The 15998-nt window shown below is 45.1% G+C and overlaps 1 non-coding gene across 1 annotated transcript; it reads left to right on the forward strand.

The window, feature by feature from the left end:
• The first annotated feature begins 15522 nt into the window (after window positions 1-15522).
• On the forward strand, window positions 15523-15629 carry LOC121283685. Its single transcript, XR_005944333.1, has one exon. It is a non-coding gene; the product is annotated as a U6 spliceosomal RNA (small nuclear RNA).
• The last annotated feature ends 369 nt before the right edge of the window (window positions 15630-15998 follow it).

Here is a 15998-nt window from a genome sequence, read left to right on the forward strand (position 1 = left end):
GTGGCCTACTCCTGCTCCTATTTCTTATGCTCTTATGTGGCTGGCTCAAAGGATTGATTCTGCCAAACTGTGGCATCTTGGATGAGTATATTGCCCTTTCTTCTTCATTAACTTAGATACAATCTTTGGGCAAGGTACAGCACCAGATCTGATTTATCCTCATATTCAGTTTGTTATAGAGTTGATTTTCCAGGCAACTTTTTTTGGTGGACACATTTAACTTTAGTTACAAGATTGGAATAGCAACGACATGCATGCATCAAACTCCATGACTAAAGAAGAACTCTCTTCTAGAGGTTCCCTGCGCTACCAAGGTTTATACAGATCATGTGATCTTACAACACAGGATTATTCTCAAAGCTACAGTCCTATGTTTATTGGAACTATAATTACTGCATACTGGGACTACTGGAGTTGCCAGCCAATCAGATTAGTTGGCAGCTCTTGAGGGTGGGATTTCCTACCCACTGAGCAGCAGAAATCAGACCCTGTTTAGCCCACTCGCAGCATGCTTTGGGGAGGCTTTTTAAAAGTCAATCCATTGGGGGCCAACTTTCCTTAAAACCCAGCGTATGGATTTCAACTGGTAAATATAGGTATATATTGCAAAAATATTAACGCAATCTGTGGTCACTACTGATGCTACAAAGTACGAGAATGGTTAAAAATACCTTTACACTCTACAAAATGGACCATTTAGTTTGCACATTGCTTAGTTTTTAAGAGGAATGATCTTACATTTGTCTGGCTCCTTTCATGACTTCGGAATGTCTCAAAGCGCTTTACAATCAATAAATACTTTTTTGAAGTGTAGCCACTTGCAGCAACTAATTTGCAAGCAAAAAGCTCCCATAATGACCAGATAATCTGTTTTTGTGATATTGGTTGAGGGATAATTATTGGCTAGGATACTGTTATGTTCTTTCAGTCAGGTTGCTTTGCTCAGCGAACACGGTTGCACGCCTATCTATTGGTGAGTGAGTTGGTAAACAAGATACTGCAGACGCAGAAACCAATGTAAGATGAAGCACATGCTGTTTATTAACACAAGTAACAGAGCACTAATATATGTGTGCTTCTCAAACCAGACCCAATTCTAAACTGCTAGTTAACATTGTAACCTGCACTACGCAGCATCACGTGGTCAAGTTCCTTTAAACTTTGTCCTTGGTTTTACAGCTGACCTGAATTAGGGGCTGTGCCTGATTTATCCCAATTTTGTTGATTTGGTTTTCATTTAAAAGATTATCACGTGGTCAATCTGCTCAAAAATCTCTTAAAGGTATATTGCACCTCAGATTACCACATCCCTCCCCCTTTACTCAAGAGTACAATTTACAATCTCTACGATATATCAACTATTTACATCAATAAACTGTTTACAAATTCAGTCTCTCTGAAGACTTCTTCAAACTGTCGTAGTTCTATGACTTCAGATGGTTTATCCGAGGCCTCCCTCACAGGAGTCATCTGTCCACTAGCCTCTCTAGTAGGAACCTGTAAGTTTGTTTCTTCGATTCTCTCAGGTTCAACGGATCCTACAGGCACTTCCAAACCAAGTGGAGTACCTTCTACCTATGGCATAGCCTCCAACGAGAATGTTTGGTGCATCCTTTCTTGTAGATCTGTTTCCCTTTACCTGAGGTGATCTATGTGTCTCCTAATTATCAGACCTTCAACTGATATGTGATAGGAAAGGGGTCCTGTTGCTGCACTCAATTCACCTGATAGCATTTGGGCCCATCTCCAAAGTTCTTTGCAAAAACCATGTCTCCTATGGTGAAGTTTCTTTCACGACTGTGGTAATCGTGTCCATTTTTCTGGGCCTCCTGACTTCTCCCTACCCTCCCCTCTAAATTTGGCCTCATGAGACTGAAAAGTGTCCTGAGACGTCACTTCATCAGCAACTCTGTGGGGGCAATACTGGTGGTCATGTGTGGCGTAGTCCTATAGCTGAGTAGGAAACATGATAATCTAGTTGCAATAGAGTCTCCATCCAGTTTTTTCATTCCAGACTTGAAGGTCTGGACTGCTCTCTTGGCCAAACCATTGGATGCAGGGTGGTATGGCGAGGTCTTATCATGTGTTCTGTCAATGAGTCTTGTAAATGTTTGGAATTCCTCGCTGATGAATGCCGTTCTATTATCAGACACGATTATCTCTGGTAACCTGTGTATCGCAATACTCTGTCTGTGGTGACGGCAGATGTGAGTGATCTCAACCTGTATATATCCATCCACTTCGAGTGAACATCTATAATCAAGAGGAACATTCTGCCCAAAAAAAGCCCCATGCAGTTAACGTGGCCCATGGCCTTCCTGGCCATTCCTAAGGATGCAATAGATTAGAAGGGGGCAATTTCTGTTTGTGTTGGCACTGTGTGCAGCTCTTGACTAAGTTTTCGATTTCTGTGTCCATCCCTGGCCACCATAAGTAGCTACACATCAACATTTTCATTCTATAGATGCCGGGGTGAGCAGTATACAATTTGGTCAATAATGGCTTTCTTCCTTTTGGCGACACAATGACCCTCACTCCCCACAGCAAGATGCTATCCTGGCAGGTGAGCTCATATCTCCTATTAAAATAGATCTTTATTTCGTCAGACTTTGGCTCTTTAGACCACTCTTGTAAGACTTGTTCCCTTATGTGAGACAAAACTGGATCGCAGTCTGTCCACTCTCTTATTTGATTGGCATGAACTGGTGACGAATCCAAAAAGTTTTTGAGGAATTGGGATATTCACATTGCTGTCTTTTAGGGTAATCAGCTCAGTGCATCGGCATTTGCAGTGTGTCAGCTTCCTGGCTAGTGGAGAAAAGTATATTGGAAAGCAGCTAGAATCAGTGCCCACCTTTGGATACGTGCTGTGGCGATTGGGGGTATTACCTTATCTTCCCCAAAAAAGCCTAGTAGTGGCTTGTGATTGGATACAATGGTGAAATGGTGATCGTGGATGTATTGGTGGAACTACTTAATTCCAAATTCAATGGGTAAGCCTTCTTTCTCTATTTGTGAGTATCTTCATTCTGCCACACTGAGTGTTCTTGAGATGTACCCAATGGGCCATTTGGAGCCATCCACCATCCAGTGGGAGAGTACTGCCCCTCCTCCATAAGGGGATGCATCACAGGTTAAAATCAATTCTTTCTTTGAGTCAAAATGTACCAATAGGACTGATGAATGTAGTAATTGCTTTACTGCCATAAAAGCCTGTTGTTGTGGAGTTTGCCAAGTCCATCTGTGGTTTTTCTTGAGTAACCCATATAATGGAGCCAGTACTGTCAACAAATTTGAGAGAAAACAGCCATAATAATTAATCATTCCCAAGAAGGACTTGAGTTCTGTGGCATTTTTGGGGGTTGGTGCCTCACAAATAGCTCTCACCTTGTCTTCTATTGGGTGAAGGCCCTGCAAGTCGACCCTATGACCCAGGTAAGTCACTTTTTTTGCTTGGAAAATACATTTTTCTCTTTTCAGATTTACTCCTGCTTGTGAAAAACCTTTTCAGCACCTCTTCCAGGTTAGCCAGTTGTTCTTCATCAGTTAGTCCTGCCAGTGGGACATCATCGAGATAAGTCACAACCTGGGGCAGTCCTTGAAGTAAATTTTCCATGGTCTGTTGGAAAATGGCACAAGCCGATGAGAAGGGTAACCTTGGTAATATTGGTATAACCCCTGTGTGTTGATAGTCACAAAGTCCTGAGAGACCTTTTCTAGTTTGGCTTGCTGGTAAGCCTGGCTCATGTTGAGCTTTGTATATGCAGTTCCTCCTGGGACCACTACATAGCAAGCGACTGTCTCTCCAGAGGTGCGACACCTCGAATTAAATTTAAAACGCTGCATTGTTACCAAAGGTTTCGGCTGAAAATGGCTGTTCACAAGATTTACCAACTCATCAAAGCTCTTGGAATCTGGGGTATTGGATGCTGTTAGACTACGAATAAGACCGTATGTTTCACTGCCACATGTCAATAAGAGGACTGCTCGCCTCTTCTCCTCTCCCGATATGTTATGGGCCAAAAAGAAGAATGCTTAATTCAGTGTTAGCTTAGTTCAATGTAATGTGACCAGTCATCGGTGGTCTGATCAAACGGTTCGATATGGCCAAACTGTGGCATACTAGAGGGAGATAAGTTTGATGGCTATGATAAAGGCTGTACTTACAATCACCTTGCAAGGTATGGCTGATGTACTTCTGTTTCATTACTGCAGCTCTCTGTGGTGTCGTCGACTGGTCGTGTTTTGCCTCGTTGGCAGTTGTTATGTTCCTTCTGCCAGGTCGCTTTTCTCAGCGAACACTATTGCACGCCAACCTACTGATGAGTGAGTTGGCAAATAAGATACTGCAGTTGCAGAGACCAATGTAAGATGAAGCATGTGCTGTTTATTAACACAAGTAACAGCACTAACACATACGTGCTACTCAAACCAGAACCTATTCTAAACTACCAATTAACATTGTAGTGCACACTACACCGCAATTGGGTAATACAATCATGTGGTCAATCTGCTCACATTCTCTTAAAGGTGTATTGTACCTCATATTACCATAGACACTAGGAAGAACTTCCCTGCTCTTCATCAAAATAGTGACCGTGGCATCTTTTACATCCACCTGACAGAGCAAACAGTTTAACATTTCATCCAAACTATGGCACATCTGAGGGGTGCAGCACTCCCTCAGCACTGCACTGGAGTGTCAGCCTTGATTGTATGTTCAAGCCTCTAGAGTGGGACTGAATCAGAGGCGAGAATTCTGTCTCTGAGCTACGGAAAGCATTAATATAACCAGATGCTTGGCATGGAAGAAATAAATGAGAGAATGGAGCTCACTTACATTATAAGAGATGACCTGTTTGATGCCGAAGCCACAGAAATTGAACTCATCAGGTTGGGGCTCTTTTCACTAGAAAGTTGAGTACTGAGGAGTAACCTGATGAAAGGATTTCTTAAGGGAGACCAGAACTAGAGTTTGTAAATATAAGATAGTCATGAATGAATCCAAAAAGGAATTCAAGAGAAACTCTTTACCCAGAGAACAGTTACAATGTGGAACTTGCTATCACATGGGGCAGGATATTCGGGTCGTCGGGCCTGGGAGCAGCCAGGAAACAGTCTGCTGCCCACGGTCGGCCCTGATGTCCAATTAACGGCCAGCCAACATGAAAGGTGCACCGAGGATCTCAGCACTGTTGGGTGGTGGTGTGGGGGGAGGGTGCGGGCGGGGTGTGTGGAAGGAGGGCAAGAGCAAAAGTCTGTGCATGTGCGGGGAAGCACACTCTGAAAGCTCCCTGAAGACAGGGCACTGCCTCAGGGAGCTGGAGAATTTTAAAATCAAGAATAAAGATTTTGAAACCGTGAAAAACATGTCCCCAAATAGGACTCACTTCATGAACAAGGACATAGTAAAAATTCTGTCAAAACATTTTTTAAAAATTAATATCAGAAACCTCATCCCGCCCGTGGATGAGGTTTCCTCAAAAATGCAAAGGCCGCCTGGCTGATTTTCCCACCCGCCGACCGTGAGGTTGGACAGGCAGCGAAAAACAGCTTTTAATTAATTGATTAATGGCCTTAATAGGCCTCTTAGTTGTTGGTGGGCGTGCTGCCGACTCTCGCTTGCCCCCCCCCCTCCCCCCCCGACCGCATTTTCGCGCGATTGCACGATGACGTTGGGACAATCGCCTGACATCATCACACGCCATTTTACAGCCGTTCGGGTCAGGACTTAAAATTCTGCCAATGAAATGGTCGATGTGAATAGCATTGATGCTCTCAAAGGGAAATTAGATAAACACATGAGGGAGAAAGGAATAGAGGGTTATGTTGATAGGGTTAGATGGAGTAGGATGGGAAGAAGCTCTTGTGGGTTGGGCTGAATGGTCTGTTTCTGTGCTGTAGATAGTATATAACATTTTGTAAGTGCCCAATTGTGTTTCAGAGTATGCAACACTTCGATTATTTTCTAGTCAGCTTTTATCTGAATAAACCTTTGGAAGCTCATTCTGGCTCACAAGGAATAATGTAAAAATCTAGGCCGGCAGCATTAGTCCTTTTCCTTCCAACATGGTGGCACATCAGCCTTGATCATCGTATACCAGCAACCTATTCTGCTGGGGTCTGGGCATCCAATTTGTAATCATGAGAGAGGAGCTTCCTCCTTTCCTTCACCCTTCCCTGACAGAAAGGTCAAGTTTGCATCCCAATGCAATCTCTTGTAGGGCAGGGCCAATTGGGGTAGAAATCCCTGTCTCTGACAGGCAAGCTCATTATTTAAATTTTGGGCAGACTTTTCTGTGCCCATTGGCGTCAGGCGGGCATGAGTGGATAATAAGACGAGAAGGCCAAAAATCAGTTTTACGTCATCGTGAAACCAGTTTGCGATCGCCCACACCGCCCATCACCTGCCATTGGGAATTTCAGTTTAATACATCTGCATATCATTATAAGCCCTGCTCACTGGAATTGTCCCCAACGTTGGATCATCCAGGCTCACGTTGGCGTGTTTCACAAATATATGTAAGCAACATGCACCTGGTGAGCTGCACTTCACTTGGGATTTCGAGCTTTGTTTGCCTACCTTGCTTCGGTCAGCACTCACAGTCATCAGCTCCAGGTTTCACAGGCAGCACCACATCACTTTTAGGGGGGCTCACGGTCAGGTCTCCACCTACCAGACCAGCCATAAGGCTTTTCAATTGCTGCAGGGCTAGGGCTTCCTTGGGGAAGGGGAAAAAGTAGCCTCAGGCAAGGGAAGAAGCTGTAGGGCGAGGGCTGTACTGGGGAAGGAGGTGTCCCAGGATGTGTTTGGGGGCACATGTCAATCTGTGCAAGTGGCCTCAAGAGGGTGAGGGCTGAGGAGGCAGTCTTCAGAGGAGATGAGGTCAGATGGAGATGTGAGGGTGTGTGTGAGAGAGTGAGTGGTAATATCCCTTGAGATGGCAATGAAATTCCAGTGAATGTATGATGGCCTTGTGAGTGTGTGAGTTGAGAGTGACGAGATGGTTGCCTTCCCTTGGAGGCACAGATGAGATCATCCATCCTCTTTTTGCACTGGACGGCCGACTTCTTCTGTGCAGCGTTGGCACTGACCACCACTGCCATTGCCTCCCAAGCCGGAGTGGTGAGATTGCTGGACCTCCTGCGGCCAGAGCGGGGGGTGGAGGACATCAGGCAGGACTCTGAAAGGCATTCTAGCAACAGGTCAATGAGGGCCATGTCCTCATTGGTGCAATCCTGAGCTACAAGAATTGAGAACTGTGTGGGCAGCTGCAATTTAGATATGGCACCCAGAGTGAGGAAACAGTGAGTTAACAGCATGGCGGGTGATTTAGAGGTCATCTGCCAGCAAGACAGCACGTTTCCTGTAGCTACATAATTAATGAGGCGAGATTGGGACGATATGACATGTAAAGCCGCCTTTGCAGCCAGCAGGTAAAACATCCGTTTTCCTGCCTGCTACTGCACTTAGTGCAAATCTGGGACGTTTCCACCCATTGTGTGTCAACTATGGCTCAGTTGGGTGTCAGCCTTAACTTTTGGGTAACATTCTCACCTCTGAATCAGAGGGTCCTGGGTTTAAGTCCCACTCTAGGACACACAAATCTAGACTGTCATTTCCAGTGCACTGCTGAAGGACTGCTGCACTGTCAGAAGTGCTGTCTTTCAGAAAAGATGTTAAAACAAAGCACCACCTGCTGTTTCAGCTGGATGTAGAAGACCGCAGTGTACTAACTTGAAAAAGAGCAGGGGAGTTATCCTAGTGTCCTGGACAATATTTATTGATCAATTAATATGAATAAAACAGATTCATATTGCTATTTGTGAGATCCTGCTGTGTGCAAATTGGCTGCCTTGTTTCCTACATTACAGCAATGGCTACACTTCAAGATTACTCCATTGGCTGTAAAGCACTCTGGGATGGCTTTTAGTTGTGAAAAGCACTATATAAATGCAAAGCCTAGATTTTGGCTCCTGGGTCAGGTGAGCAGAGACAGGAGAATTCCTGGCTCTGTGAATCCGTCCTTTAAGAATGGGCACCCACAGTTCTGATTTTCGTTCTGGGGGTGGGGGGAGCAGACTGGATTAGAAGTTGGGCATGCCATCCCCGGAGCAAGTGTGGAGGCTGTCGGGTGCGGAGGTGTGCTGGGTGGAAGGCCTGCCTCTGTGTTCCAGCACTTTTTTGAATTGAATAAAAAAGGATTGAAATAAAAAAAACAGCCCTCCAGCCCTCACCTCTCATTACCCCCTCACCCCCACCCTCCCTATGCCCCACCCATTGCCAACCTATGCCACACTTGTCCCCATGAACTCTCATTCTCCCTTGCCAACTCATGCCCCTCTGCTCACCCCACATAGCCCCTCATGTCCCATGTCCCCCACATCCCCAAGGCCCTGTATAGTGCCTATGCCAACTTAATAACAACCCATGCCCCTACACTTCACTCTTTCCCCTTACCCTATCCATGCCAACTCACCTAGTTTCCCTATTTGACAGCTTTGACAGTTCCTTGACAACTTTGACAGTTCCAATGAATTTATGTACTTTTTATGTACAATCATGTTCACTTTTAACAACCCCAAAGAGTGCCTTATCTCTCCAGAAGGGTGTCTTAATTATCCCAAAGGGCACATTTTCTCTCCCAAAGTTGTCCCCGGACCATATCCAAAGGGAAATATTACTTCTCCAAAGAGATACCCTGACTTTCCAACTGAATCCACCAATTTCAGATATGCTCTTGCCTGGTTTAATCTGCACAATCTGGGTTTCACACTCCTAGCCTATCCAAATCCCACTTCAATGGCAGATTCTGTCCTGGCGAAAATCCTGGACCCACGTCTTTCTTAATTTCTTTTATTCAGTGTGGGTGTGGAGTTTCTGCATGCATCCACCCAAATGCAAAGTAGTCTGAGCAAAATTGAATTAAATAGTGCTAAAAATTACACAATTTTTAAATACAAGTGTGTTTGTTAAGACCGAGATGGGAGGAGTGCACTGTCTCTAATCCCACTACTCCATGGGTCACAACATACACTTAAATGATGTTTCCAGCTAGCTATGCAGCCAAATATGTGCTTTACCTATTAATCTCAAAATGACCACTCAATGACCAGGGGCAGAATTTTGCCCTTGGCTCGGCAATGGGCGGGCAGCCGAAACCCACCGCCAAAACGGGGCCCACCGCCATTTTGAGTGGGTGGGCCAATTAAGGCCCGCCCAGCAGCCTGCCTGACAGGAAGCAATATGCACTTCCTGTGCGGGGGGGGGGGTGGAATCCCCAGCTGTCAAAGTGCGCTCTTTCGTGCATGCAGACGAAAGAGCACACTGCTCCCTGAAGGCCAAGTGCTGTCTCAGGGAGTTTACTGACAGGTAAGAAAAGTCAAAAAATAGAGAAATATTAAAATTATTAACATGTCCCCCTCATGTGACAATGTCACACAAGATGGGACATGTTAATAAGAAACACATAAAGTTTATTACATTTTTAAAAAACGGATATGAAACTCCATCCCGCCAGTGGATGAAGTTTCATGAATAATCTGGAGCCCGCTGGGGCTCCTGGCCTGTCCGCCAGCTGATTTCGCTGTCCGCCCGCCTTCCTGAAAACTTAAATGGACCGGGATGACGTTGGGGGTTCCTCCCGACCTCATCCTGCCTCATTTTCCCCTCGGCGAGCGGGCCCCGCCCCCAAATGGCCGAGGGGAAAATCCTTCAGCAGGTTTCTTCAATGAACAATAAAATTATTCGTTTATTACAAAATCAGCCTTGTCATGTAAAAGGGCAAAGCTTAACTTACAGTATGAAATATGAAAGTATAATAATAACTCTTTCTGAATACCCTAATTCACAACGTGCAAACCAAAAAATTCAATAAAATAAAAATAGAAAAATTCTGCCAAAGGTTAAATGTCAATGGTTCAAGGGAAAAAGATGGATGGTATCGTCCTTGAAATGGCGTCCGGGTTATACGCTTGGTCTCTCAGCACTGGTCTGCAAAGCAATCGATGACTCTGGCACTGCATTTCAAGTCTAGGAACACTTACAGGTACTCTATTCCAGCGTGTAGAGCTACTTAGGAGCCGCTTATATTCATTTACGGCTGCGGAATGGCTCTGAACAGCAAAGAGCCATGGTCTTCTTTACACAAGCAGCTGATCCTTCTTATTCCTCCAAAGCAAAACCAAAACTAACTTTTATAAACAGTTTTCCAGGCATGATTTTCTGTTCAAAGCCGTAAACCACCATGTGACCCATTTTGCACACAGTCCACCAGGATCAAGAGGTTTCCAGCTTCTTCGAAAATGCTTAATTACCTTTTCTTGCAAAATGCCATCTTTTACAGGAATGGCCATCAGTGTCCTTGCATTAACCCTTTCAGAGACAATGTCTTTTATAAAACACAAATTCTTCCTGAATATTCTTAGTCCTAGAAGATGAGGCATTTTCTGTGATCTGTTTTCATGACAAATTTCACACATAACCAGTAAGTGGGGAAAAGACTTAAAGGAGCATCCTCATCATGAAAAATGTGCATAAAACCTTTTACGGCTTGAGAAGAAAGACCCAGATGGCTATGTATTATTTTTATTGCAATGATCGTGCACTGTTATGTGAATTTTGGCACAACATCATTCATTTCTAAAGAAACATCAGATAGCTCCTCCAGACATTTCTCTCATGTTAACATTGCCTATTTAATGACTTTCATGGTGAAAAACCCTTCTAAAGATCAAATCACAGATTTGTTCTGATGAAAGGTTACAGACCTGAAATGTTAACCCTGTTTCAGTCTCTCCACAGAGGCTGCCTAACCTGCTAAGCTTTTTGCAGCACTTTCTCTTTTTATTTCAATATTCTTGTGTCTTTTTAAAAAAATTACTCTTTAGCAGTGAGTGTCAATGGTATTTTTGCAGAAACTGGTTAGGAGGTACTCTGGGATCCAACAGTGTTAGCAAGCTGAACTAATATTAGTTTATCCAATGCACAAAAATGCCTTTAGCTCAAAGTGATTCAGTGATCGTGTCATTGCAGCTTTGAGTGTTAATTCATCTTCCTCATACTGCTGAACTTACTAACTCATTCCAACCAGTTCTCTGATGAGGTCATTGGCTCTGACTAGTTAAATAAAAATGTTCTACAAAAAGAAGCAGAAGGCAAAATGATCTTCAAAAACTCGCTGCCTACGCGGGTGGTGGAAGCAGAGATGATCAATGATTTCAAAAGGAAATATGACGTGCATGAAGGGAATAATCTTGCAGGGCTACAGGAATAAAGCAGGGGAATGGGACAGGCTGGATTGCTCCACAAAAAGCCAGCACAGACTTGGTGAGCCAAATGGCCTCTTTCTGTGCTGTAATGGGGCTCCATGGGCACCAAGGTCTCCGTTCCCCCAACTAAAAAGTCAGGAGAGGAGCCCGCTTACAACCCCAATGGCTGACCCGCAGTGGCAATTGCTTTAAGGAAAGACTTATGCCCCTTTCTCAGGGAGAAGTCCACCTTAGAGAGCTGCCGGCCAATTAGATGGCCAGCAACTCTGTAGTCCCAGCAGCCCCCACCCTGAGTGGTGGCTACTGCTGGGTCTACACGTTGCCCTGAGTGCTGAGGATCCCCTGAAATCCGGGGTCAGGGGTTTTGGTGAGGGGGACGAGGAGGTAGGGAGCCGGGTTCAAGAGCCCGGGGGTACTGTTAAAGGGGGGATGAACTATCTTCCAGAGGCCAAGGGAGCCCCCAAAGGAGAACCTCCCCCCACAAACCCCACACCACCTTGCCCAACTCCAGCTAATACAGCTAAAGCTGCCGGACCTCCTGCATGGCATGGTCCTTCCCCTGCCAGCAGCGGTGGGATGCAACCCTTAAGTTGCCATTAGTTGGCCATTAAAGGGTCTCAATGGGGCCAAGGGTGGGCAGGCCACCCAAAGCCTCCTCCCGTACCCCATAAAATTTCTGGCAGGTCAGGGTGGATTGACAGGCAGGGGGTGGGGTGGGGGTGGGGTGGGGGTGGGGGTGGGGGCGGGGAGGCCACCCAATGAATTTTATGTGCGCACTCGTGCCAATCTTCAAACTCACCGGAGGGGGAGCATAAAATCCAGCCCCATGACTCTAAGTTCAATTCTTTGTAAGTGTTGATTTTTTGAATGGGTTATAAACATAAATAATTGGCGAGCAGGAAAAGACTAGTTGGTCCATCAGGAGAGGAGTCCATTGGGAGAGGTGAAAAATCAGGGAGAAAACCAAGGGCCCATTAGGATTAAATACTCTGGAATTTTTTTCTCCAATCCCCTCAGGTGATTGAAACTGTTCCAGGAGTTCACATGGTTCCATATAGCAAACCTCCGCCTATGAAATTATCCAACCAAGAGATCTCAATCAGCAACTTACAACATCCCGTGTTTCAAAAGTGCCAGTAAATTGGAAACATAGGGTGTTTTACGAGATATAATCAAACAATAGATGCTGAACGAAAGAAAACATGAACAGGGAAGACCAAAATCTTGGTCAACCAACCCGTGATCAGGAGGGTCTTAAAGAAGGAGAGGGAAGTGGAGAGATTGAGGGGTTTGGGGAAAAAATTCGAGAACATGAGTTTCAGGCAGCTGAAAACACAGCTGCTGGTGGTGGGATAAAGGTACGGGGAGGGGATTTTCCAGCGGGAACGGAAAATTTGGAGAGCCAGCCAAAAGTCCATTGACTTTCAGCAGCACCGGAAAATCCCAGCTCTGGATGGGGCTGGAAAATCCCGGCCATAGTGTCTTACAGCATAGAAGGTGATCATTTGACCAATGTGGTGGCTCTTTGAAAGAGCTATCCAATTAGTCCCATCCCCCTGCTTTATTCCCATCACCCTGCAAATTTCTCCTTTCCAATTCCCTTTTCAAAGTTGTTGTTGAATCTCCTTCCACCACACCTTCAGGTAGAACATTCCAGATCATAACCCACTGGGTAAAAAAGAATTTCTCCTCAGCTCCCTCTTTGACAAGTATACATGCAACTCCCATTTGCACATCACCCATGTGATTGTTGACCTACATTGGCCCCCAGTCCAGCAATTTTAAAATTTTTATCCTTGTGTTTAAATCTCTCTGTGGATTTGCCCCTCCTATTTCTGTAATCTCCTCTGATTTCCTTCACATCATTATTAGTGTTTGTGCCCTCAGCTGTGCAAGTCTAAGTTCTGGAATTCCTTCCTAAATTTCTCTGCCTCTCTCCCTGCTCTCTCTCTACCCTCCTTTCAGATGTTAAAACTCAACTCTTTATTCAAGCTTTTGCTTACCTGTCCATCCTGTTAGGTGGCTCGCTGTCAAATTTTATTTATTAATTGTTGCAGTGAAGCGCCTTGGGGCATTAAACTACATTAAAGGTGCTGTACTTATGTTGAAATAATGCTTTCGCCACCTTTTCAGGCAGTGCATTCCAGAAATAGGGGCGGAATTCTCCCATGCCCCCTGCGGCAGGTTTAATGGTGGGCGGAGGTGGGGAGAATGCGGTGGGAGGTCCAAAAATCGGCTTCACACCAGTGTAAAGCGACGGCAGGATTTTCTGCTCCCGCCCACCATGGCAGGTTGCAATCTCCTGCCAGAGGCTGGCATGTTCTTCCTGTGAAAATGACTCACTTCACATTCTCTGCATTGGACTTTATCTGCCACCTGTCTGCCTATTCCACCAACTTGTCCACGTCCTCTCCAAGTTCTACACTATCCTCCTCACAGTTCACAATGATTCCAATTTTCTTATCATCTGCAAAATTTTGAAATTGTGCCCTGTACCCCAAGGTCTAGGTCATTAGTCAGTAAGGCAAGGCTCCCATCACTGACCCCCTGAGGAACTCAGCTGCAAACCTTCCTGCAGCCTGAAAAACATCCATTAACCACTAATCTCTGTTTCCTGTCACTCAGCCAATTCCGTATCCATACTGTCCCTTTTATTCCATAAGCTATCACTTTGCTCCAAGGTGTGTTGTGCGGCAGTGCATCAAACACCTTTCGGAAATCCCTATGCCTTTTGGAAGGAGATAGAGAAGGTTGCTTGGGTTAGGTTAGAGTGAGAGAATGTGCTTTCCTTTCTTATCCTCTGATTCTAGCCTCCCATGTGTCACTTTCCCTCTCACTCCATCATAGCCAAAGCAGGCCCTTCAGCACTCATGGGGGAATTTAAAACCAGGAAGCAGAATTAGGGGTCTCCCATTTACAGAATCATCACAGAATCACAGAATCACGCAGTGCAGAAGAGGCCCTACGGCTCATCGAGTATGCACCAACACGTGAGAAACACCTGACCTACCTACCGAATCCCATTTACCAGCATTTGGCCCATAGCCTTGAATGTTATGACGTGCCAAGTGCTCATCCAGGTACTTTTTAAAGGATGTGAGGCAACCCGCCTCCACCACCCTCCCAGGCAGCGCATTCCAGACCATCACCACCCTCTGGGTAAAAAAGTTTTCCCTAAACCTCCTGCCCTTCACCTTGAACTTATGTCCCCTTGTGACTGACCCTTCAACTAAGGGGAATAGCTGCTCCCTATCCACCCTGTCCCTGCCCCTCATAATCTTGTACACTTTTTTTTTCTTTTTTTTTCCTTTTTTTTATTTGTTTGGGCGGCCTGATCGAGGTGTATAAGATGGAGATGAGGAGGAATTTCTTCTCTCAGATGGTCATTAATCTTTGGAATTCTCTATCCCCGAGAACAGTGGAGACTGAGTTATTAACTATAATCAAGGCTGATTTAGACATACTTCTGATGTACAAGGGAGTCAAGGGTTATGGGGGGCAGGCAGGAAAATGGAGTTGAGGCCACAATCAGGTCAGCCATGATCTTATTGAATGGTGGAGCTGTCTTGATGGGCTGAATTGTCTGCTTCGGCTCCTATATCTTATTTTCCTTATGTTCTTATGCTCCATTTTCCAGTCAAATTGCAGGCTCTGAGGCTCTGCACCAACTGCCTCATACCTGTGCAACCTTTTGTTCCACCCTCCCTGAATGGATGCACAACACCCTCACTCTCTGCCCAATCCAGCAATCACAACACCTCCAAAAACAGTCCCCAGTACTTACACAAATTTTGCAACAACAGAAGTAAGTCAAAAGCACCTCAGCTGCAAGCTGACCCCTTAAATAGTGCTTATGGAACTGAACACATGTTCAACTGTGGGTGATCAGCTCTGACATTAAGTGGAATTGCACGATCCAAGTTTAAAAGATATGATTGATGTCACGATCTGCCAGCGTTGAGAGCTCTCAATGCACACACAGCGCTTACAGTCTGGGGGCCTTCCAAGCATGGGATGCTGCAAGCAGTGGCCAGAAGCATGACACGCGCTATTTTCTCAGTTTGGAGCATGTTGGATCATTGGCTCCCACACAGCTACAGGGTCCAATTTCATAGCCATATGTTAAAGTTGAATTTGTGTTGCCATGAAATGCATGCTTTGAATTGGTAATTAAGCATAGCTGCCCCCAGTTGGGAAAAGATTAGGGAATCATTGTATGAGTATATAAACCAGTTCATTCTGAGTGTTGGTGTGCTCGCTTCAGCAGCACATATACTAAAACTGGAACGATACAGAGAAGATTGGCATGGCCCCTCCGCAAGGATGACACGTAAATTCCTGAGTGTCGGTGAGGAACTAGGAGAGACTGTGACTTTGCTTTGCTGTCTTGGAAATAAAGTTATTTTAATGTAAAGGGTAGCTTCAGACTCATTCATCCTCAACGTGCAATCATTGGAATTAACATATAGATTGTCACTCATTTTCTGCCAATAGCTAATGAAAAACACAATTAGCGAGGGAAGAGGACGCCTACTTGCTACCAGACTCTGCCTGGTATAATGGGGAAACCACTGTATACAGATTCAGAACACACAGCACAAGAAGGCACATACCAGACCAGGCTAGCCCCTGCACAAAGAGCAGCTTGTGACACTTCGGTAACTAACTGGCAAATTTCACTGACCCAAATGAAAGCCTAAACCACCTTTGGCTGCTTCATCAATGAC

Source organism: Carcharodon carcharias, chromosome 10 (assembly GCF_017639515.1).
Source record: "Carcharodon carcharias isolate sCarCar2 chromosome 10, sCarCar2.pri, whole genome shotgun sequence".
In the NCBI taxonomy this organism is placed as follows: Eukaryota; Metazoa; Chordata; class Chondrichthyes; order Lamniformes; family Lamnidae; genus Carcharodon; species Carcharodon carcharias.